General features: G+C 53.1%; 1 long non-coding RNA gene across 2 annotated transcripts; it reads left to right on the top strand.

Annotated features, from left to right (window-relative positions):
* The first annotated feature begins 4,533 nt into the window (after nucleotides 1-4,533).
* LOC111098880 lies at nucleotides 4,534-20,110 on the top strand. Of its 2 annotated transcripts, XR_005369888.1 has the most exons (5): nucleotides 4,534-4,797; nucleotides 6,167-6,360; nucleotides 7,272-7,352; nucleotides 8,349-8,505; nucleotides 8,727-9,021. It is a non-coding gene; the product is annotated as an uncharacterized LOC111098880 (long non-coding RNA). The 2 variants fall into 2 exon arrangements; XR_005369889.1 differs by lacking the exons at nucleotides 7,272-7,352; nucleotides 8,349-8,505; nucleotides 8,727-9,021 and adding exons at nucleotides 11,249-11,323; nucleotides 18,331-20,110.
* The last annotated feature ends 1,518 nt before the right edge of the window (nucleotides 20,111-21,628 follow it).

The raw sequence follows: 21,628 nt of genomic DNA on the forward strand, positions 1-21,628 counted from the left end.
TTCAAATATTTTCAAATATTTTGAAAAATATTTGAATTCAGTTTGCCAACATAAAGTATAACACCCAGTGCTCAGCCCACCAGGTGCCCTCCTTAGCCGGTTAAAGAATTGAGCGCAGTCCGGATGCTACGCATCTGCTCAGTATTTGCTGTTAGGATGACCGAAGATGTACTCTCCAGCCCTCTCTCCCCTTCTTTCCCTTCTGCTTTTCTTCCCGTCCCCAAGTTGGCATAAAAATTATTTTCCGTTTCCTCGCCTCCAATTAGATATTGATTAGAGTATCTGATTGAGAATGAGCACTTAATAAAAGTAAATAAGTTCTGACATTTTATTTTTACTCTTGAATAAAAATGCTCACCATCCTCCTGAAAATGAGCCGTCACATTTTATTTAACAGCAGAAAAGATTTGTACATTTGGCCCTGCAGGAGCTGAGGAATCTATTTTCATTATAACAAACATTGATTTTGCATTAAAAAGTCTCATTATTTGAGATAATGACTGCTGGGCTCCTTAGTTATTCTTTTGGTTCCTAAATCATTAAAAGTCTAACATTTAAAGAGCAAGTGGGTCCACAGTGGCTCCCAAATTATCACCGAGGAGTTGTTCCCTCTGTGCCCAAGTCACGACGGACAAGATTCGAGCGCGGGCGGAGAGATGCTGGCCCGCACGTGGCCAACCCAGTTCCACGATGCCAAACTCCAAATCCGACAGGCTTTCTTTTTTTTTTTCTGTAAACAGAAAAATCTGTTTACAAAATAAAAAGAGAAACGAGGAAGAAGAAGAAAAGAAAAAAAAAAAAAAAACAGTCCTCTGGTTTCCATGTTCACATTCAACGGGTTCTTCTTCGAACAAATCTTAATTCTAAAGGAGCTGGAGAGAAGGGAGAGTGGCTTGTCCCCGGGAGTGGGAGCTGGGTGGCACTTGGGGTGGCCACGCTGGTGGCAGAGGTACGTGAGAGGCCTACCTTCCACCAGCCGCAGGATAAATTATTGACTCCAGGACTATTCCCTAGCGGATGCTTTTCTGCAGTTTCACTCCCTGAGTCTGGGCATCTTCTGCTGCCTGAGACCCGGCCGGACAACTCATTGGCAACCCACGTGTGTCATAACTGAGTTTTGCAGAATTTCAACCACATGCACCGATTTGGATAATGTATTCTTTCAGAAGCCAGGGCTGAGATTTAAACAAAGCATAATCCTGCCTGCATATCAATTTCCCCAGGACTGTGAGGAGGGAAAGGAAAAAACCCAGAGCCACGATGCTTTCGGCAGCAGCATTTCCATTTGGGGCTTAGCAGTGGGGACGGGCCGAGCAGCATTCACAGTCTCCAGGTTCATTAACAGCAGCACAAGGAAGGAAGGAGGGGGAAGGGGGGGGCGAATCATAAAATATGAAAGGACTTCCCTGGAAATTGGCATCAATGTGATTTATTCAATCCAGACCCAAGCTCAACTATTTGAAAATAATTGAATAGTTGATACCCACTGCCACTTGCAAGTGATAGGAACATGGGCTGGGGGGCTGGGGGGCGGCCAAGGGGAGGTCCCGGGCAGATTTTGAGAGGTCCCACACTTCAGCCCTCCCCAGCCTTCTGGAAGAGGAGGAACTCTCCCCAGACCCCGCCCTTAACCACCAGTGACTTCTTCTGGAATGTTCCTTCTCATTCCATTCCCATCCCCCCTGCTCCCACAGATGCAGATTTCTGTGGAGTCACGGCCACTGACTGATACCCTACCAATCGTGTACGGCGTTGTGCTGTAAACATTTTCTTTTTGTAGAAATTATTGGGTTTTTACAAATTATATAAGCAATGCATGCCCATGGTAAGAAAGGAGAACAATTCAGGAATACATGATGTAAAAACAGAACATTGTCCCCCACGCATAGACACCCATCATCCTCTGAGATTGACACTATTAACCCCTTGCAGCACGTCCTTCTAGCTATCTTTCTAGATCTACAAACACACGCACGCACACATATACATGTACACTTTAAGACTTCTTTACAAGATATATATATATCTATCCTGTTTTGCAACTCTTTCGCTTAACAATGTTGTGTCCATATTTCCACGTCAGTACATACAGAGACCCGCTTCTATCTTTTTCACAACTATATCCATCCCATTGCTTATTTTACTCATCCCTCCATTGCCAGGCAATTAGGGTATTCCCAATGTTTACTGTGAGTCGTGCTACAGTGCCATCGTACATATATATTCATACATCTGTGCAAATGTTCCTGCAGAATTGATTCGCGGAAGCTAGCGTGCGGGATCTTAGCATGTGACCTAGAATGTTCTCCATGTTGCTCCAGGCATCTCAATCAGCACTTTTAATATCTGTGCAACCACCTTTTTTTTTTTAAGATATTATTTATTTATTCAAGAGAGAGAGAGAGAGGCAGAGACACAGGCAGAGGGAGAAACAGGCTCCATGCGGGGAGCCCGACGTGGGACTCGATCCCGGGACTCCAGGATCACGCCCTGAGCCAAAGGCAGATGCTTAACCACTGAGCCACCCAGGCGTCCCGTGCGACAACCTTTCAAATCCAACTTAGCCAACTCACACAGCAGCAAAAAAAATAAATTAATTAAATAAAATAAAATAAATAATTAAAAAATTAAAAATTGGGCAGCTCCGGTGGTGCAGTGGTTTAGTGCCTCCTGTAGCCTGGAGACCCAGGATTGAGTCCCATGTCCAGCTTCCTGTATGGGGCCCATTTCTCCCTCTACCTGTTTCTCTGCCTCTCTCTCTCTCTGTGTGTGTCTCTATGAATAAATAAACAAAATCTTTAAAAATAAAAATAAAATAAAAAAATAAAAAATCTGTTTAAAGCTATCCTGTCTGCAACTGTCTTCACGCAGAGAAACGAAAAAAAACTTGGGGGAGGAAAAAAGGCCCCACCCCGGGGCACCATCTGGGAAGAGCTGGTAAAGCCAAGACAGAGCGGAAATGTGCGTGGGATTTAGAGTTGCCCGGAGGATCTGGGAGAGAAGGGACGGTATGGGGGGTTCACGGAGGAGAGGAATGCCAGCGGTACAGCAGCGGACTTAGGGTCCCCTCACTTACGGAGGGCCTGGTAGTCAGTGGTACGCAGGCCGAGGAGGTTCAACTACCAGCTGATTTGTTTTCTGATTTCCTGGGTGTAAGTATTCCTACATTGGTGTGAGCTGGGTCCGGGGCACCACTAAGCACCCCACAATTAGCCCATAAACTGATGGAAAAAGTCTGCGCCCCGATCCCCCAACAGCCTTGGGCCAATGGAACTCTGGGGATAGAAGCAAACGGGCAGAGTCCCGCACTATGAAGCCACCAGGTGAGGAGGGTGGCACCGGGTCCATGGGTGGCCTGGGAAACCACCTGCAGTAGACTGAAAGGAAGGTTGTGAAGCACCCCCCGCGGAAACCGTGGGAATCCTTCCGGGACTTGGCTGTGGGAAGGCGGGGAGTTCCCCGGGTTCGCTGTGCAGGAGTGACTCCAGGAGGCTGAGGGCGTGGCGCCTGCTGGTGCCTCCCTGGGGTGACACCCGCTGCCTCAGCTAACACCGTGTGAACGTCTTCGGCGGGTGTCCGAGGCTCTGCACACCGCTCCTCACTCTTGTCCACCGTTACCCCCCTCCTTGCCCCACAGCCTCCGTTCCACTGCCCCACGCTCCTTTCCCAGCCCCACGCACGCTGCACCCCTGATTCGTCCCTCCCACCCAGGCTCATCACAGCCATATCCATCCCTCAAGGCCCGATTCGCATGCTTGCCCCACTACAAGCCTTCACAGGAGGGATGTGTCTCCTCCTTCTTCCCCAGAGCCCCACAACCTTTTATGTAAACTGCTTCCATAGCACGAACCCCCTGGTCTCTCCGCAGGCTGGTGGGCTCCCCGGAAGAGGAGGCTAGGACTTAACCTTAACCATCTCCTGGTCCTCGGCACAGCACAGGGGTCCCCCAATGGGAGCCCTGGGTCACCACCTAAAAAGCCCAGCAGACACTCTGAGCCCTGCTCCAGCCTCTGACAATGTGACAGTCACCCACAAGGTAAAAAAAAGAATTGTCCCCATGGTGCGAGTGGAGAAACTAACCTTGCTCTGGTTCCCAGTGAAGCAAGGGCTCAGGTCTTCCGACTGCATGCCCGGCCACCCTTATACTCATTCACACTGCCAGGCGGAGAGGCCTCTGCAAGCTGATCTGTGCAGGTGCCTCCCCCTGGGGCCTCGGAGCCCCAGGATCTGCAGACTGGTTTCAAGGAGACCTCAGGTCCATGTGCACACAAAGATAGAAGGGAATCCATGCCTCTTTGCTGCTTTTCTTGTTTGCTTTTTGTTTTTTTGTTTGTATGTGCCTACGTGTGTGTTTGTGTTAGAAGAAGCGGTAGAGTCCATCCTCCAACAGGTGAAGACCTGAAACTCAGAGAGAGAGACAAGTACCGGGTCCAAGTCCCAGGGCAGGTGAGGCCTGTGTGCTGCGGCCGCCCAGCGAAGCGTGAACTACACTTCCCAGAATTCCTTTCCTCACGTGGTTCTGGGTGAGGAGCGGCCACCGGGGAAGGTAGGCCCTGCTACTCAGGTCCACTCAGGATGAGGCAGTGGCCCAGCTCACGCACTTGCTGTCTACCTTGTTGAACAACACCAGGCCCGTGTCAACTCCAGGCCCCACGGGGCTTCCCCCCTCGGGCTCCCTGACTCTGGGCCCGGCTGTGAGCAGCACCCTGGGAAGCAGGCCAGTTCTTCTGCAGATCACCCATGGCATCAGCCGGGAGGCTTGGGGGCAGCGGGACACCAGCCAGGTCCCAGGAAGAGGTGCATGTATATCTTAGCGTGTCGCCCCTGCGGGTCCCAAGCCACCCGTCCAGGTCTGACTCCGTCCTTGCTCTTCATGTGCCAGGCCCCCTGACCCGAGGCCTGGAGCGGACCCATGGGCACAGCCTGGGATCACGGCCCGCCGGCTCCCATGATCACAGAGGCCTCATCCCCAGCACGCAGCCCTCAATCGGCGCCTGGTGGGTCCCTCCTCTAGGGCTCCATATGATACCCTGAGCTCGCTGCAGGGCTGAGCACCCCAGGTCCTGGGCCCTGCTCCTGACTCCTTGCCACTCTCAGAAGCCAGAGAGACTGCCTGAGCCTCGGCCGCAGGCCCTGAGATCACTGCCTCCATCCACGCAGCCGGGAGACTTAGAGCTGTTCCCCCAGGCTGCTGGCTGAGGGAAAATCCTGAGTGTAACCCGTCCCCCAGACCATCAATATCATCACTGCCAGGCTCCAGGGACACGTACTCCTCCCTAGTGTCCTCACGGAGCCCTCAGAGGATACAGGGACAGACGTCTTGCCTTGGCCCCACATCCTCCCCCCAGCAGGCCTGGCCCTTTGAAGACTATTTATTTCTCCTAGTCCCCAGACCCATAACCTCAGAGCTGCCTCAGATGCCTCCTGTCCCCAAGGCTCTATTAATCAGACAGTAAAGATGTCACACTACCGACTTGGGCCATTGCCCAAGCAAGCCCTGGGCCGGCCCTGCCTCCCGCACGCTGAGCTGGGACTTATTACCGCTCACCATGTCCAGGACTCCCGCCATCTGTGTCAGGACAGGATTTCTGCTCGCTGTGGCACCAAACAAGGGACTTAAGGATCACTCACCCTGTCCTAGCCTCTTCAGCCCCTTCCTTCCTCTAGAAGGTCCCAGGTAGCCCAGGGGACTCTCCTTTCTGGGCAGCTAATTTTGAGAGAGAAAAGTCATAATGAGGGCAGCTGGGTGGCTCAGTGGGTTAAGCATCAGACTTCGGCTCTGGTCATGATCCCAGGGTCCTGGGATGGAGCCCCGCATCGGGCTCCCTGCTCAGCGGGGAGTCTGCTTCTCCCTCTACCCCTCCCCTGCTCATGCACCAGCGCGCACACGCGCTCTCTCTCTCTCAATAAAGTGATGGAGACGGACAGACCTGGATTCAAGGGTCTCCACTGCCACTCGCTGGCCGTGTGACCTAGGGAAAGTCACGTAACTTCTCTGAGCCTTAGGTGCCTGGCCCATAAAATCAGGATAGCAACCTCGTGGAATCGTGAGGATTAAATGAGGTGCCGTACGGAAGGCACGTAGTCCTGACCGGCACATTACCATGTACTCCGTAGGTGTGAGTCATTATTATTACAACTATCACTATTGCTTTTACCCTCGCAGGTGCTAAACACTCCAGAAGGATGGGAACTGTGTCTGACTTGTTCTCTCCACCACCTGGAAGTGCCGAGCCCAACCAAGCACTCAACACCGATCGGTTGGACAAATGAAAAATAAATGCACGTGTGTTGGTTTGGCACAGGGGCCTGTCACGGACAAAGCGCCTCGGGCGACAGGACGCTTGGAGGCTCCGCCAGGTAAGGTTCTCCTAGAACCGCTTCCATCAAGTTTAGCCACCTGCGTCCTCTTTGAGGCATTTCTTGGACCGCCTGCTGGCTGCTGACCCACAGGCAGCCTGCCTCAGAACCTTCCCCGGGGGTAAGGACTTCCACGCAGGCCAGGGCACGGACCCTAACCCACAGTTAAGGCACTTGGGAGCCACCACCCAGCTCAACTTCACAGCGGAAAGCAGGCAGGGGCCAGGCCAACTAAAAAGCGGATCCTATTATGAGCTTCGACTTCACAGATGAGGAAACTGAGGCACAGAAGGAAGTGAGTAACCTGGGACGCCTGGGTGGCTCAGTAGTTGAGCGCCTGCCTTTGGCTCAGGGCGTGATCCTGGAGTCCCCGGATTGAGTCCCGTGTCGGGCTCCTTGCGTGGAGCCTGCTTCTCCCTCTGCCTCTCTGCCTCTCTATCTCTCATGAATGAATAAATAAATAAAACCAAAAAAAAAAAAAAAAAAAAAAGGAAGCGAGTAGCCTGCCCAACATCCCGTGGCCAGAAAATGCTGAAAAGAGAATTCAAAATTAAAACTCCCCTCGTGCCTCCCCTGTGCTCTGCAGGGCAGATGGTAACATCCGCACACTCCGATAAGGAGGCTGAGGCTCGCAGGGGGCTAATAACTTGCCCAGAGCCGCAGAGCCAGCTAGTATAGGAACTCACATCTCCTATGGGCGTCAGGTTCTAAAACGGGTGCATGGGGCACCCGGGTGGCTGAGCGTCTGCCTTTGGCTCAGGTCATGATCCTGGGATCCCGGGATCGAGTCCCGCATCGGGATCCCCGCAGGGAGCTTGCTTCTCCCTCTGCCTGTGTCTCTGCCTCTGTGTGTGTGTGTCTCTCCTGAATAAATAAATAAAATCTCTTTAAACTTTTTTTTAAAAAAACAGGTGCAAAGGCAAAGGCAGCGGACCTAAGCTGTCCTTGCGATCTCTTCGATTGTCCACATACCTTCCCTTTCGTACATCCTGGTACGTCCCAGCTACACGCGCTCAAGTGTGAGAAGTGATGAGCTAGACTGAAGGAGGGAGGACCAGGAGGAAAGTTTGTGTGAAGGTGCCGGGCCCTCAGACCATGCAGCTGTCCAGCCGGTTAGATGCACCTGCTGGCCGGGGGTCACCATTCAGTGGCACAGCAAAGAGCGCGGCCCAGGCCGGGAGGGCAGGAGCACCTGCCCTGCAAGGTGTGGCATCCCTCGTGGCTGGCAGGGAGGCCCCGGGCTCGAGGGCCAGGCCGGGCGTCAGGATTGATGTCACCCCCTCCCTGCCAGGCGTGTGCCCGCTGCTCCGGATGCGGGCAGGGAGGCGGCCGGGCGCTAATTTACACTTGTTTAACTACAGCTGCCGCCCTCCTGCCATGTGTCTCTCCACCATTTATTGCGCTTTCCAAAGCCCTGCCCAGCACTCAGGGGCATTTCCTGCCTGCGCTAATGGAAGAGAATAGACGCATTATATGTGAATAATGGATTATGATGATACAATTTGGGTCTCTTAGCTCTCACCGAGCCTAGGCTGGCCTTGCATTATTGATAACTTACACACACCTTCCCGAGCGTGTTTATGTAAATATTTAATAGGGAAAGCAAGTTAACCCCTTGGTTTCAGCCACTTCCAGAGCTTTGGCATTAAAGGCTATGAGGGCAGCTAGGGGACCTCCCCCCCCACCCCCGGCAGGAGGAGATGATGAGCCAGACCCCTTTTAGAAAAGCTGGAAAGTTCCCTAGGTGTTCCCTCGGTCACAAGAAGTCTGTGGCCTCAAGCATGGTTGGGCTTTGCAAGACCCGAGATAGAAGAGTAGGTCTGCTTCGCCCTGGAAGACCTGCTTGGGGTCAGGAAGACAAGTGGCACGACAGGGACGTAGCGGGGACAGGCTCAGGTTGCGGGAATGCAGCAGTGGGAGTCTCCCCACTGAACAAATAGGTCTGGTGCTTCCCGTTTCACGAGGCTGACTGCCGGTTTCTCACACAGCTTCACACTCCACTTCCTGTTGGGAGACAAGGCTTCAGGGCTTGCTGGGGCTTCAGCCTGGAGTCTGTGTCCACAGGCTGGACAGAGAGCTACTCAATCTTCCCATGCTCCGGCTGTCACCTCTGTAAAATGGGGAAGTAACGGACTTATCTCAAAGGTACTTGTTGGTTTTGCTGTAAGAATCCGATGAGACAGCGTATCTGAAGGGGCTTGTACAGCGCCCAGCCCACAGCAAGGCCCCGCTACTGCCTTATGGTTCTAGAGCAGCAATTTGTAGATGCATGTTTTTCATGTGGGTCTTAAAATAAACGCCACGGTGTACCTTAATTGGACAGTGTTTCTTAGTAAATAGTTGTGCCTCTTAAACTTTGTTTGAAGGGAATCGTTCTGGCTGCCTGTGGAGCACAGAACACAGGGCGGCAACTTCCGGAGCTTGGACACCTATTCGGACCTTGTTGGGAACATTGAGGCAAGACGAGAGGGCACCTTGCCTTAGGGTCGGAGCAGAGGAGGTGGAGAGAGGGGGTCGTTGGCTTCTCACCTGCACCTGGTGCACCTGCATAATGCACCTGCATAATGGGAGCAGCGGTGAACGGAGGCAGAGAGGGAAGCAGAGCCAATGAAGGAGGCAGAGGAACGACCTGTGGGCTAGCAGGAAAAGTCTTGTGTTGAAATGTCAGCGTATTGGAGTTGTCGCAAGCAATTATAATAAAATATCTACCATTAACTGAGCACGTACTCTGTGTTAGACTTGCACGTATGGTTTCTCCCTTGATACTGAGATTTAGGAAATCTCACCCCCCGTTTTGTGCAAGAAGAAACTGAGGACGGAAAAGTTTAAGCTGAACAGGACTTCATGGCTAGCGATGGCACAGCAGGAAAAATCCCAAGCTTTGGCTTACAACTATTGTTTATGGACCATCGACCAAGCTTAGGTGCATTTATAGACATTATTTTATTGAATATCCCTAACATCCATGTGCTGCAAAGTAGAGGTGATTTCCACTTATTTTACAGATGTGGAGACAGAGGCTTAGAGCCTCATTCAGTGACCTACGCAAAACTACCCACAGAAGAAATGGCTGCTGGGGATTTGGATCCTGATCTCCTGCCTTCCTCTAGACATTTGGGATCCCCCCTCCCCCAAGTCTGCATTTGGAAAACGGAAATGGGTTGAGGGGTTAACTTTGGCTTCTCAGCTTAGAGTCTTAGACTCTTTCCAGGGACCAGATGTCAGGCTGGTGCCACAGGGCCCTCTGCTGAGTCCTCGGCTGGGCGCAGGGAGGGAGGGGCCTTCGTTACCAGAACCCAGCCTGGGTGCTCCCAGGAAGTCTCCTTCCTCCCTGCCTGCCCAGCATCTGCCCTCTGCCAGCCCCTGCCTGGCTGCCAGATGTGCCAGCTGTGGCTCCTCTCCATGGAGAGCCTCCTTTATTAATTAACGTGGACGCCAAGGGGGCAACTTCTCAGGCCCAGCCTCGGAGCAGATCTTGGCACATTTTTCAGACTTTGTTTAATAATTTATCATCTTTTAATCATAAAAATAATTAGCACAAGAGTGATAATCTGCACTCTGCCGAGAGCAGACTAGAGGAGGAGTCTTCCGACCACGCCGGAGCCCAGAGAGCGGAGCCTCGGCAGAGGGGAGAGGGACAGGCTGGCTCAGAGCCCGTCGTCCACTCAAGAGCTGGCCTCTGAGCATCGGGGTGTCAAAGATGCCCCCTGGCTTCGGGAGGAACTCGGGGACCCATGTTGCTTTCCTGAGAATCGGAGGCTCCTGCTCCTGTCTGGCCTGCCTTCCTGGCTAACCTTCTGGGAAATGCCTTCCTTCTCCTCTCCGGTCTTCCTGGATTTTTCCATCTGTAAAATGGGAATTAGATCAGCTGATCCCTTTCGTTCAAGATGCTATGATCCAACAAGGCAGCAAACATAGAAGCCGTTAAAAGAGTAAGCTCGAGAGTCCATGAGAGCCGTGGAGCTCTCTCTGGTTCCCTCAGACACAGGTGTGCTGTCCCTCCTCCGCACCCATGGAGCTGCCCACGGAGCCCGGGAACGGGCACGAGCCGTGTGGTCCAGCCCAAATCCCTCCCCGTCTCTGAGTTTACCCAGGTGCAATGTGGTAGTTGGGTGGTGATCATCCACGTCCCACCGGCCTCCCGGGGCAGATCCATGCGAGGGTGGGACCGGATGACTGACCCCATTCGGCCCTGGGTTTAGCCCCCACTCCCCGCCCAGCCTGCTGGTCCTGGCAGCAGAACAAGGACACCCTCGTCCTTCGTGCCCAATCCCCCCGCAAGAGTGAATGAATAAACCAAGTGCTCTGCTCACCCCTGGGACCCATTCTGGGGGTTGTTCGACCCGTACTGGCTGACACATCCTTCCCCAGGGTGACAGCAGTCTGGTGGCTCTGGAAAAGACCATGGCCATGCACGAAGGCAGTGCTGCCTCTCCTTGTGGGACTCTACACATGCCGTTCAGCCTCCAAGCGCATCAGTGTGTTCATTTGCAAAACGGGCACCCTGTCCGGAGTTTGAGGCGCCCACAAGCAGATCCCGAGGCAGGAGTTCGAGAGCAAGCTATTTATTCCGGAAGAGATCCAGAAGCTCGAGCAGGGGGTCCAGGGATGATGCAGAGAAGGGGAGGTGGCCGTCAGAGATCGGTCAGCAAGCAGGGGACCCCTGGGAGCCACCAAGGGCTCGGTCCTGCTGGAGACTTCTCGGGTGTCAGCAAACTGGAGCCCGCCTGCTGTTTTCATAACTAGAACTTCTAGTTGAAGCCTTAGAGCCCGGCCCATTTGTTTACGTGTTGTCGGCAACTGCTTTTTGGCCACGACAGTTGACTAGTTGTCGCAGAGACCATGTGGCCCTCAAAACCCTAAATAATTACTCTCTGGTCCTTTGCAGAAAAGGTTTGCCAACCCCTGGGCCAGGACATAGTACAGAGCTTGCCTCATGGCTGCCTTCTTGAAGGAGAGGAAGGTGAGTTCTTTATCCACAGAGAGCAGCCCCTTGTGACTGCTCCTGGGATCCTCAAAAGCCACCCCGTCCCCGGTCCCGTCCGACACACGCACACAGTTCTGGGGCAGCACGTTCCTGCAGCCACAGGGACCCCTCCGGCAGAGCCCAGGCTGAGGGGCGACCAAGGCCAAGCACCTAGAGCGTCTGACCCCAACATCTCACTGAGCTGTGACCGGAACTAGGCTCAAGGACACTTGGAGTGCCAAGAACAGGGAACGTCCCCCGATATTAGGTGACTTTGATCATCACTACCAGTCCCCAACCAAAGCCTTTCCTGGCTCATCCCAAAAGGATCAGCCTTTTCCTGCTCCCTGGGCCTTTGCCCGCCTCTCTTGCTGGGGCGCTGCTAGTCTCTGAGCCCACGGGCACGCTGGTCCTGCGGGGAGAATTCTGACCGTCCGGTCAAAGCTCCACCTGCGCTGAGCCCTTGCCAGCTCTGACTCAGGAAACTGCCTTTGCTGCTTCTTCCCCGAGGTCCCCTGTGCCTCCCCCCTCCTCAGACTCCCCAGAGGCCAGGCCCTTGGACTCTATCTTCAGGTCTGGGTCTGGGATCAGCACTGGGTGGGGGATCAGGGCCTAGCCCGGATTCGGGTTCAGGATTCAGTCAAGCAAATCCTGGGGTCAGCGGCGTGGCCGCGCAGGGCCGAGGTCCGGGGGTCTGTGTCACCGTGGGGCCCAGCATAGCCATGTGGCTTGTCTCACAATCCAGCCCAGGCCTCGGTACCTGCCGCCCTGACTTAGCACCAGCACCCTGGCCACCTCCAGGGGCCACCAGCCCATCCCTCCCCACTGGGGCGCCTGCATTCCTGTTCATGTGTACACCCTCCTGCCCAGGCGGCGAGGATCCCCAGGTCCATCTGTCTGCTGAGCTGTCGTGGGAACCGAGCTCAGCAAATGGGCCCGAGCCTGTCTCCCTCCGGAGCCTGCCTCCAGACTGTTGGCGTTCACGGCTCTGCCTCGCAGCCTCCGAGCTGGGCGCACGCTGCCGAGTCCAAACGCCGTCCACTGCTCAGTTCCAGCCAGCCACCAAGCACTCCCCAGATGGGCAGGGACCGCACCATGCCTGCCTGCCTCCTGCCTCAGGCACTGCTCGCTCCCTGCCAGGGGCCCAAGGGAGGTGCCCACTCCCCAGACGCACAGCCCTGGGGGCCAGGCAGGGCCGGGGAAGGGCAGGGAACCCCCAGCTCCAGGGCCCTGAGCATCAACCAACCAGGGATCTCCTCCAGTTCCGACCCTGGCCTGCTGAGACCTGGCTTTTTCTCCCACCAGGTGCCCATTAGCCTTCATCCTCTGACCACGGACCTGCCCAGGGGACTTGGGGGACCCCAGGCGAGTCACGGTCGATATGCTTCCCCAGGGAATCTGAGAAGCTCCAGGAAACATGGAGTTGCAGAATTAATAGACCAGAGTTGGAATCTCAGCAGTGCCATCCCAAGATGTGCAAACTTAAAGAAGTTAGTCTGTGCCTCGGTTTCCTTGCTCATAAATGGGCATAATAACCCCTAGCTTATAGGCTGCATGAGGGTTAATAAAAAGTGTAAAGACCCTGGCATAGGAAAGGAGCCCATGGGGACACCTGCCTTATGGGCCCACGCAGCCCCCTGGCCTGTCCTAGCCAGAGCACCCCCTTCCTATGTTGAGCCAGTCCTTGTCTGGTGGGGCGCCCTTCCTAGCACCTGACCCCCATGGCCAGAGAGTGGGCACAAGCTGTCTCACAGGTAAAAGCAGAGAGAAGCCAAGAGAATGAGTAGAATGAGTGAATGGCAACCCTACTGACATCACAGAACCTCTGGCATCCCTGCGCCAGACCCCACCCTGAGCCAGCAAATGCCCTTTAGCTGAAGCTGCTGGACTTGGGCTTCTGTCCCTAGATACAAGGTTCAGAAATAGAGTAAGTGCATGTTGCGGTCAAGAGCCTTGACCTGAAGCCAAACTCCTGGGGTTCAAATCCCAGCTCGGTTGCATCTCAGTGGTACCTACACCTCAGGTTGCTCCCCTACCCTATGGCGCGTCCGTGTTCTCATCCCTAAAATGGGGATGATACAGGTACCCACCTCAGGGCTGGTGTGACAATTCAATTAGCCCACGGACGTAAAACACTTAGAACAATTCCTGGCACGTGGCAAACACCGTAAGTCCTTGCGAGGATGTCATTAATGCCCTGCCCTGCCCTTCTCTTCCCCAATCCGGAGGACAGAGTAAATACTCAACAAATATTGAGTCTCTACTCTGTGTTCTACTCTGCGACGCACTGAGGAATGCACCTGCTGTGCTCTGTCCCCGGGGGATCACGCCCAGTGAGGGCGGGTGGCCTGCTGCTCAGGCTCTAAGAACCCACCCGTCGCCCCTGAACCTGACATCCCCAGCTCTCACCCAGGACTCCAGAAAACACAGGTCTGTGAACGTGTCAAGGAGGTAACGCCAAGACCTAGGGGATAGGGCCGGTGGGCTGCGGGGATAAGTGGTAGAAGAATCTTGGGTGGACCCCAAAGACAGAAAATGACATTGTCACCAAGATGGAATCAGAAAGAGAGGAGGAAGGAGGGAAACTAATAAGAATCTTGAGTGCCTACGATCAAGCACCCCAACCGAGGCTGTGTCAAGAGAGGGGACTGATGGAGATGTGGCTGGGTGGACAGGAGACCGGGGTCAGGCAGCCAGGGCCTTTCTGGAGAGCCCAGACGTCCCAGCCTAAGCCATCCAGGAGGCAGCTGGGCTCAGCCCGGGGGATGCGGACAGATTGGGCTGGCGGGTTGAGGACACCCTGGAAGCGTCAGGGTCTGTGCACCCCGCCAACTCAGAACGGGCACCGGTCCCCACTTTTGGTTAATTCACCTTTGCCACGTGGCTTTGTGGTGATAACAGTCACTGACGGCTGACGTTTGAGGTGTAGGGAGAGGCCATAGGGCATGATGCTGAAGGGTGAGGGCTCTGCGCTCCGACCACCTGGCTTGACCTCAGGTCCACTAGGCAGGGGTGGGTTCCATCTTGAATAAAGCATTAGGCCTGTGTGCCTCAGTTTCCTCATCAGTAAAAGGAAAATGATGAAGTAATAGCTCCCACCCCCTGGAATGCAGAGAATTACTGGAGTTATTACGCGGAAAGTCCTGGGACGGCACCTGGCCCGTGGACAGCGCTCCACGAAGGTGTGTTACTGATGGTTGAGCGCTTGCTACAACCACTCAGCGCGTCATTTGCATCACGTACCTTAATCCTCACAATAACCTGGGAGGCAGGTGCTTTAATAGCCTCATTTTGCTAATGAGAGGACTGAGGCACAGTGCAAGCAATTTTGCCTGAATTCCCATGGCTCCTAAGGGGCTGAGCAGGAATTCTGGGAGGAATCCCACAGTTGAAACTCCCACTCAGGGGGGTCAAAAGCACTAATGGGACCACCCAGAGAACAAGGAATCAGACTGGGTGGATACAGGGCACCCATGGGGGGTGGGGTGGTGAGGTGCAGCTCTCATGCCCCATCTAGAGGGAGCGGCCCACTCAGCTCCCCTCAGGGACTCAAAGGCTAGAGTGGCAGCCTTGCCCCAAGTCCCCTGGCAACAAACCTGGAGCCAACCAACCTCAGGGAGACCAGAGAGGCCCACTTTCTGTGCCCAGGACCTGTGGCCAGGGTCACAGCGTGAGCCCCCGGGCCACCACTAGTCTTCGTGACACCTGACACCTCATAATGCTCCTTGCTCCTGCTCTGCTCTCCCACCCGGGCCCCAGACTGGTGGTGTTGACCAACCAGAGAAGCTTCTCCAGGCATCCTCCGCCTCCTGCCTGAAAGGAAACCAGGCTGTCTCTTGAGGACACCTCTTCTTCCCTCGCGACTGACTCCCTCCAGAGGTTGCCGGTTGCACTCTCATACCCCGGGTCTAGGACAGGGTCCTATCTTGCTCTAGGTCCTATCCTCGTGTGTCCATCCTGCTCTCCAATGCTAGTCAAGGCTACTGCTCCTCTTCTCGTATTTAAAAACCACATCTTGGGGCACCTGGGTGGCTCAGTGCTGGAGCTCTCCTCTGCCTGTGTCTCTGCCTCTCTCTCTCTCTGTGTCTCTCATCAAGAAATAAATAAAAATTAAATTAAATTTAAAAACACGCCTCTTGGAGGACCACCTTCTCCCTTCACCTTATATTGACTGATGCATCGCCGCCGACGTCCTGACCAGCCTCCACAGGCACCGGAGACTTTGATACCTAGCTCAAGTCTCCCTACTCTAAGCTGTGCCTTTATCTTGGGTGAATACAACAGCCGCAGGAAATACCCACCCAACACCCAGGCTTGCTCAGGGCCTTGATCTCCTTTCCAATGACATTTCCTCCCACTTCCCCCAGCCGCTCATTCCCACGCCTTCCCACCAGCCTTGCCATTACCTCAACGGTTCTCCCACCAGCACCACTAACTCAAGCATCCCATTCTCTGACTAGACCCTCCCCTCTCCTTTGCGCCCTTCATCACGATCCTTCTCCAGCTTCATCCAGCCTCCGACCTCTTTAGCTTTCTCCCAGTCCGCCAGCCCTCTCTTTCTTCACTTCCCCCATGCTCCAGCAGAGATACCATCCTTTTACTGACTCTCCCAGTACCCCAAACTCGCTTCCCCACCGTCTTTTCTCTACCTGTCAATCAAAATGCCAAGTTTCAGGTGGACCCCAAACCACTGCTCTCACTGGGCTGCCCACAAACCTACAAAGGCATGGTCACCAGCTTTCCGTGACTCTTCAGCTTATCTCCATCAGCTTCCTCTTCTGCTCTTCATGACTGTATCAAACTTTCCCTGATCTCCTCAAACCTTTGTGATGCTTTACTCCTCCCTCCCTTCCCTCCCTCTTTACAGAGGAAATGGAGACCCTCCCCAAGGAATTCCACCAACAAACCTATCTCCATCAGTCCCCCTTCTCCCCAGTCCTGTGTTAGAAGGGGCCTTCCTCCTAGCTCTCCCTGTGTTCTGGAACCCATTCTCTCCCACCTTCTCAGGAGCCTGCCTTATCCATGATTTCTTCTCTCTCTTCTGTACCCATCACTTCCTCTTAAGAGTATGTTCTCCACACATTTAAAATTTAAATCTCCCCATCTAAACATGAACTCTCTATTGGCTACACGTCCCCCTCTGGTTACAGATCTCTCTCTCTCTCTCTCTCTCTGTCTCTCCCCTCTCCTCTCCTCTCCTTCACAGAAACTGCTTAAAAGAGTTTTCTTTAAGTAATTCCTTTGATATAAGTTAATGGTTAGGAGTATGGGTTGAAATTCCAGCTCCATCCCTTTCCTGCTGTGTGACCTCAGGCAAATTGCCTAACCTCTCTAACCCCAGTTACCTCATCTGTAACATGGAAATGAATGTACCCACTTCAAAATGTTGATGAGGACGAAATGTGTTCATACACATAGAGTGCTCAGAAGAATACCTACCCATAGTGGACACCCATGGTAGGTATTCACTTCCTATTCACCACCATTCACTATTAGTATTTGCTGTTTGCTCACCTCCTGCTCATCCCTCCACCTGATGGTCTGATGTCTCTGCTCCTTCACTCCACCCCCAACAGTTCTGTCCAAAGAAACTAATGACCTCTTTGTCTCTAAATCCAAAGGGCACCTTCCAGCCTTCACCTTCCTTGACCTCTCAATAAGCTGGCATCCTTTCCTACTTGAAACCTTCTTTTTCTTCCACCTCTCAGAGAATTCTTTTCCCATTTCCTTTGAAGTTTCTTCTTCCTGTCCCAGACGCAGGCTTGGATGACATTGCCATGGGTCACTCATTACCCCCATGAACTTGTGTTTCCCCAGTTTATTCCTCCAATCCAAGGCTCTCCCCTGACCTTCTAGTCCATGAATTATTCCACATTTCCACTTCGATTTCTCAACCACCCTGAAATCCAATAAATAAGCAAAATAAACTTGTGGTCCTCTGCTCACCCCATTCCACCACAGCCAACCCAGTCCTCTTTCAAATGTCACCACCATCTATGCAGCTTTGCAAGCCAGAAACTTGGCAGCCATCCTTCCTCCTCCTCTCTTCTCCATCCCCACCAGTCACTCTCCACGTGTATATCACCTCCTAAACAGCCGTCACCACCTCCACTGCCTTCTCTCTAATCCAAGCAACCCTCGTGGTTTTTCAATACTTGCTTATCAACTGGTCTCCACACTGGACCCCTCTACCAACTCCAATTTTCATACAGCACAGAGAGTGGTCTTCTCAAAAGACAAATCGTATTTCTCTCCACCTCTGAGCCCTGATATCTTCCATGTTGACTTTTTCTTGGGCGCCAGTTGGTAACAGAGTGGCTGCCACAGCTCCAAGCCGCACATCCTCTGCCTTTCAGTTCACTTGTCTCTTATCCAGAACTCCTTGCAAAGCTCCATAGCATCTCAATAGCTCTAATCTGACCACTTTCCTATCCTGAAACCCAACTATGCTATCCAGGGAGGATGCAACGTCATGAGTGGCTTATCGTGGGTTATGTGCCCACTCTTGGAGTTGAGGAATAGGCCCCAAATAAACCACACGTGCTTTAAGAAGTTGAGGAAGGGGGGCTCTCCAAATGGCTGTTTCTACGGGCAGAACCAATGGCTGCAGTAACAGACAGTGTCCGCTGTAGTCACCAGTACAAACATCAGTCGTGGTGTATCAGTATTTCCCAGAGTGTGTTCAGTTGAATATTAACTTCTCAATATCCTCTGGGATAAGGGCTAGGGGAGAAAAGATATTCATGGGTAAATAAGGTTGGGAAAAATTGAATTCTATCCCTGCTGGCTTTAGAGATGCACTGTGCACGTTAGCATATTAAGGGTACGGAAATCTCCTACAGCCAAGGAACCACTCTGGCTTTCCTTTACCCAGGCTTTCCGAAATATATTTGGGTGCGCACCTCTTTCCCCCACACTATACTATAAAATTAACTTCGAAAAACCTCACTGCATTGAGTTCCTTTGTCTGCTCTTAGAGTTTTTCTCTCTTCCCTCACTTTCAGCTGTGATTGCCTGCTGCTTTTGGCGCTTTTGCTTCTAGAATCCACTCTGCACCTGTTCATTCTGCTTCTAAATCCTCTACGGGCTGAACAAACAATAAGAGGCACCATCAAGACTACTGGTAAAGTAAGAGAAAGGAGCTCCAAGCAAGGTTCTGGTACATCTTCCTGTGGATAACGTGCGTTTTGTCTTTGTGGTCCTGATTATTTTAGCCGTTGAGTTTTGACTATGTTCGGGGAAGATGGGCTGCCTCAGAGCTGAGTTCTAGATCCAAGACCGCTATTCTACACTGGCCACTCTTTGTAATACAGTGGCAGGACCCAAGCCAGGAGAATGTTGCAGGGCAGGGAGACAGCAGAGCAACCTGAATACCTACCATGGAACACGCAGCTGGTGGCCAGAACAGAACAGGATCCCCAGGCAGGGGACCTGCCTCGAAATGCTGAAAATGCAATAGCAAGCCCAGTTTCAGGAGAGATTTAACTGGAAAAGGGACAGAGCAATCAACAGGAGGAACAATTGTAAGGCGGAGGCCAAGAGAGAGCCTGGAGCTCTGTGTGTGCGTGTGCGTGTGTGTGTGGTGTGCACAACTACACAAGCACGTATGTGCACACAGGAAAGGTGCCTTTGGAGGAGCACATGGGCACATAGGGGGAGGTCTGTGTGCATGTAAGAGAGGCAGAAAGAGACTTGGCCCAGCCTGCCTGGAGGAAGGGCACGCCGATAAACCCAAGGCGTCGAGCCGCAGTGCTGGCGTTTCCTGAATCCCCAATCAGGAGCCGTGGCCCTCTCTGTGGTCTGACATGTGGCTTTCTCCCCGGTCTGTCTTGCGATCCTACTCACGATCTGATACATAATCGGACCCCCGGACCGGCCTGTGGTCTGACTTGTGGTCTGCCGCCGCGGCCTGTCACACCTGCACCACGACATCGACTGTCCAAAATCGGGCCTGCCGCGGGACACACGGGTGGCGGGGCTGGGAGGCGCAGTCCTCCCGCAGCCCGTCCAGGCCCCCTTTCGGGAGAGAGGCATCGACGGCCCCCGTGAGTTATGACTTTTATTATGCAGAAAACAGGCACATTAACTTCAGGTCCTTTGAAAAATGTGGTCCTGTAATCAGAGGCTGTGTCTGTCCTGATGCACAGTGGCACCGGGCCAGAGGAGTGCAGGCATGAAATAAACATTTGGAAAGACAACTGCATTTGCAGATCTAAGAATTGAGTTATATTCATTTCTGACAGCTTCCTGAATCACAGCCCACGTCTCCGCCCGGCAAAACTGGGACCTGGCCCTTTAACTAGACTCCATTTCACATAATTAAAGACTCACAAAATTAAATGGCCTGCATGGAAAGTGGCTTTCAGTGGACTAAATGCCGGGAGCAATCTCCTCGCCAGAGTGGAAAAGTGACACTAGCTTGCAGATCAATATCATCTCTGTTATTAATATCAAAAGCACATTACTTTGTTTTTGCCTGGCTCCCCTCCAAGCCTCCGGCCCTGCCGCGGAGCAGCCATTTGCTCGGGCCATAATTTACTTTGGTGAGTTTTTAAGGTATTGTTTTGTCAGGACCAATCACCGTGACGTTATAAATGGCTGGGAGGACTTGCGCTCCCCCTCAGTGGCATATGCAGCGAAATTAATTTTTAAAAGTTTCACGTCAATTACTCCTGTCCTTGAGTTATGCAAGGGGACAAAGGAGCAGAGACGTAAGGACGTGAGTGATCTCAAGCAGATGAGGTAACGACACACAGAAGCCGGGGCTGCAGACCAGAGCAGACATTACACTATCTTTAATTGATGCATTGAATTAAACAATGCTAAAGCCAAATAAATATTGACCACTTAGCAAAAGAACCATTGATTTTTATGATGGACAACAATGCCATGCTCCACTTTGCCGGTTGAGGGTCTCGAGCTGGGGTCCCGTCGGTTCCCTAAGAGCCACTTGGCTGGGCTACCCAGCAAGGAAGGGATGCTTTGGCCCTGGGGTGGGACGTCGGGTACAAATGCTGTCGCTTCTTCTTGCTTCGTCTGACTTATGTTCCCTCGCTCGGGTCTACGCAGGTCACCCTTCTGTGGCTTGCTCCAAGGAGCCCCCAGGCTGGGCCCTGCCCCCCTGGGCCTAGGATGCACCAGGCAGACCTTCCCCCCCGACAGCCCCAGGCATTTTCTGTCCTCCTCTTACACTGCCCAGCAGGCTGTCCCTGAACCCAAAGAAGTGGCTCACCTACCAGGGATTTTCAAGGCAGCAAAAAGGTTCCATACTGATATTATAATGACGGATACATACACATTTGTCCAAACCCATAGGGCCTGCACCAGCAAGGGTGAACCCCACGGTAAACCACGGACAAGGATGCTTCGGTGTAGGTTCATCAGTGGTAACAAATGTACCAGCCCTGAGGGAGGCTGTGTATGTGTAGGGCCGGGGGTGTTGGGAAATCTCTGTGCCTTCCTCTTAATTTTGCTCTGAACCTAAAATTGCTCCCCCCCCCCCAAAAAAATAGGTCTTTTACAAAAGAAGAAATGTCTCACCTTCGGCCCTGAACACAAAAAAGCCTCTCTTGTGTCTTGTCCTACCTGAAAATCAGGGCAGTGATGGGGAGACACAGGCAGAGGGACACCAGAAGACCTGTGTCTGGACAAAGAGGGGGGATGTCCAACTTACAGAGCACCCCGGATGCACCTGGGGCCATACCAGACACCGCACAGAGCTGTGTTCACCGACTCCCAGAGACTTGAAAGGTTGGCATTGCGGGGTCAGACTTAAAGGTGGACATTCACTTTCAGGAGTGGGCATCCCAAAACTCTGGGCCTCAGGATTGAGCACCTACAGACCTCACCGACCTCAGCAGCCTGTGTGTCTCCACCCCAAAACCTCTACCCTTCTCCACTGGGAGGCAGGCTTCAGGAGGGTGGGGACGTGTCCGTCCCCTTCTGCTCTGTTCCCAGGGCCAGCGCGGAGCTTGCTCATGGCAGGTGCCTCGTGACTGTTTGTGAACCAAATCAATGTCCCAAGAGAGGCAGTAAGAGGTAAAGTTGAGCATCATCATTAGAGAGGGACAGGTCACCGTCTGGCACCCAGTCCCATAGAGCCGCCTGCCAGGCTGCCTTCATCTTGGAGGAGTGAAGGGAGGACCAAGTCAGGTAGCAGCGGCGCTCAAGCCAGATATACACTCCGGTTAAGACCTACAGACTCTGGTCTGGCTGGAAACCTCCTCTCACTGGGCTCTGAGATGTCTGAGCGAAGCAGTCACGGGATCTAACCCGAGTTGGGACAGGTCCCTTTTCTTGTTT

This window comes from Canis lupus, chromosome 15 (genome assembly GCF_011100685.1).
Source record: "Canis lupus familiaris isolate Mischka breed German Shepherd chromosome 15, alternate assembly UU_Cfam_GSD_1.0, whole genome shotgun sequence".
Taxonomy (NCBI): domain Eukaryota; kingdom Metazoa; phylum Chordata; class Mammalia; order Carnivora; family Canidae; genus Canis; species Canis lupus.